Source organism: Passer montanus, unplaced genomic scaffold (genome assembly GCF_014805655.1).
Source record: "Passer montanus isolate IOZ18808 unplaced genomic scaffold, ASM1480565v1 scaffold10, whole genome shotgun sequence".
Taxonomy (NCBI): Eukaryota; Metazoa; Chordata; class Aves; order Passeriformes; family Passeridae; genus Passer; species Passer montanus.
The window spans coordinates 15,163,691-15,166,876 of NW_024356505.1; the positions used below are offsets into that span (position 1 = coordinate 15,163,691).

Below are 3,186 nucleotides of genomic sequence, written 5' to 3' on the forward strand. Positions count from 1 at the left end.
GCTGCTCCGCCGCCGCCCCGCGCGGCAGCCGCTCCGCCAGGAGGCCGCGGCCCCGCCCCCGGCCGCCTGCGGGTGCGGCCGCAGCAGGTGAGCGGCGCCCGCTGATTGGCCGCCGCGGGGCGCAAAGGTAAATGTATGCAAATGAGGGGTGTGACGTCAGCGCTATCACCCGCTATCCGGTGGCTCGCGCTGTGCGGGCGGCGCTCGTTCCGCTGTCCCGGTTCCCGTGACGACACGAGGCCCTGTCCCCGTTGTTGTGACGACACGAGGCCCGGTCCCCGTTGTTGTGACGATACGAGGCCCTGTCCCCGTTGTTGTGACGACACGAGGCCCGGTGCCCGCTGCTGTGACGACACGAGCCCGGGCCTCGCCCCCGCCCGCCGCCGCGCCGTTTGCTCCCCTCAGGAGCGGCGGCGCTCGCCGGTGACGGCGCACCCCGGTAGTCCATGGCCTGTGTAATGCCAAGGAAAACGTGCAGGGATTTACTTGTACGGACGTGGAAGTGCTCGGAGTGCTGGCAGTTCCACCAGCGCTTCATGGAACCGTCAGGGCTGGAAAGGACCATCGAGTCCAACCGTACACCCAGCCCTGCTGCTGTCATTTCTATTTTTAACATATTTTATTTATCTATTTATTTATTTTTACTAAGCCATCTTTCTACTGTGCCTCCTTACATATTTGTATATTTGCTTAGTTTGAGGGTTAAATATTTTCAGTTACAATTATTCTGCTTTACAAGCCCTTCCACCTGCACCGATAATTTCCTGCTATTCAGTAGCCAGTTTTTATTAAATGTTCGTACTTGGCTTGAGTGGTGTCCTGGTTCACTCCAACCATCCAAAACGCTGTCTTCACAGTCCCCGTGGGCTGCAGCCTGCTGAGTGATGCTTTATAATAAATACAACAGGTCTAATATCTGCCAGCTATTCCAGCGTGGACATATGTTGCAGGCTTAGTGTCCAAGATAGTTTCTTGTCTTTTTTATGGGTTTCACAAAGAGACAAGGACATGCTTGTTCCTCCCTTGGGATGTCTGTAAGGATACATGGCACAGTAGTTTTACTTTATCAGGTTTTGGTGCCACAGAACTTGTGATGGTCAGTTCCCAGTAAGAAAAGGAAGCTGCATCTACTTTCTGATGAATTCATGACAATTCTTGGTAGGAACTTGTTATCAAAACAGTTCAGGGAGGAAATTCCAAAAGTGGGGTTTTTTTTCTGTAACTTGGCTGGCCTTCATCTGCTAAGGAAGCCCCAGCAGGCAAATAATCCTTGCCAGCAGTGAAACGTTGAACAGCAGCACACTTTGTCTTTCCTAGTCTGTCCCTCAGATCTTTTCTTTTTAGTTTTAAATGTCTTTTTAATGTGCTCTTTGGTATTTTGCTAGACTTCTGCAATTAAATACAATGCACTTTTTTTTTTCTCCTCATGCAGTAACAAAGAATTGTTGCTTTTCTATTCATGTATATGTACCTTTCAGCTGCTGGACGGACATCGAATTCAAATTCTGCAATATTTGTGACCACAAATTAAATCTGAATGCTCAACAGCTGCTGAAGCTTTATGTTTCTTTGGTTCTAAACTTGACATCCCTGCTGCTGAAGCTTTGTGAAGTGACAGGAAGCATTAAAAATCTGTGGAGATTTTTTTCTCTGATAATTAAACTGACTTAATGTTGTGGCTAATTTGGCCTATTGGGAATGCAGATTTACTGACTGGAGCTACTGCATTACTGGGCTGTGCTTCTGATCCTTTGGGCCCAACTCTGGCAGAGCATAAACCCAGTATAAAAGTCACTTGTTTCAGTGCAATTTTACTATCAGCTTTACTAACCAGTAAAGACTGGTTTCAGAAATTGTCCCCTTGATAGAAAAGTGGATTTTGGATGTCTGCCCTTTCCTGAACACAAGGAGCCATCAGCATATCAAATGTTTTTGTTGGATTTTGTTGCAAATGCCAACATCTAAAGTTACTGTGCCATTGTTGCTTTGGTTATAGTGCTGAATTATTCAATAAGATCATCCACTGCCCTTCATTTTAGAAGATCTCTTTCACTATTAATTATTAAAAGCTGTACCTTCACTTTCTTAATTAATGCTGGTGTTTCTTATTAAAGGACCCAGCTCCTACATCCTGTTGTGGGTGGGAAGTACCTTTTACATGTTCACTGCTTCATGTTCAGGTAGGCATCTAACCATGTGTGAGGCAACGTGGCTCATACCCACCTCTGCCCATAAACTCTGGGGCATAGTTCAGCTGATGTAAGCACTCAGAGGCTCCAATTAAGTAAATAGATCTATTACAAATGTAACAGGGGTCCTTCTTCCATCCCCCTTCCAATTTTGTTCACAAGCTATAGTACAAACTTGGATAATATGGTTTGGATTTAAAATAACACTTCGGTGATACAGCAGTGGGCTGTAATTTCTGATGGTCAGCAGTGTGTCTGTGCTCCCATTTCACATCAGGCTTCAGCACTCAGATTGTATTCTGCTAGAACTAAATTGGCTCAGTTCTTTTAAATGGCTAATTATGATTGCTAGTTGTGAAAAGACTCTCCTGCAGTTGGATGGAAATCTGTCATTCTTTGTAGGGAAAATATAGATAGCGATACTTTGATATTTTTAAAGACTGTTTAAGTACCTGGTCTAAGTGAGGATCCTAAGTATTTGTCTTCTCAGCCCTTGTCTTTACAGGGGATAAATTTTGCACTCCCATCTCTTACACAAATCTTGAGCTGCCTGACATAACCAAGAGCAGAATACGCATTTTCCTTTTCTTTCCTCACTTTTTTGTCTTTCTGGTGCTTATCCTCCGCTTCCTTGCACAGTCTTTGTTCTCCTGCCCTTCTATGGTGTGCTTCAATGGCAGTGCTGGCAGCAGGAGGAGCTACAAACAGTGTGGATTAGTTTTTCTTTCATGGGAAACTGCAGTGGGGGGAGAGTACACTGGGCACTTGTAATGCTGCTGACGTGCACTTACAAGACAGTACAAAAAGTAAATGCTTCTGCAAAGGGAGAGGGGAGTGGAAACACAGAGTTACAGGGGCTCAGTGCTGGTACACTTCTTACCAGTCCAAAAAGCTTCAAATGAAGCTTTTTGAGTGGTTTACTCTTAATTTCCCAGTAAACTCCCATCAACTGGATCTTGGAGGATTGCTGCATGAAGCCTTTTACTGTACCACACTA

The 3,186-nt window shown here is 45.5% G+C and overlaps 1 protein-coding gene across 1 annotated transcript in view; it reads right to left on the reverse strand.

Annotated features, from left to right (window-relative positions):
- The window catches only part of TSPAN13 (tetraspanin 13), a 16,582-nt gene extending 16,363 nt beyond the window's left edge, over positions 1-219 (reverse strand). The window contains exon 1 of the mRNA XM_039709601.1: positions 15-219. The gene's annotated coding sequence lies outside the window, so the exon portion shown is untranslated. The remainder of the gene's footprint in view (positions 1-14) is intronic.
- Between the last annotated feature and the right edge of the window lie 2,967 nt (positions 220-3,186).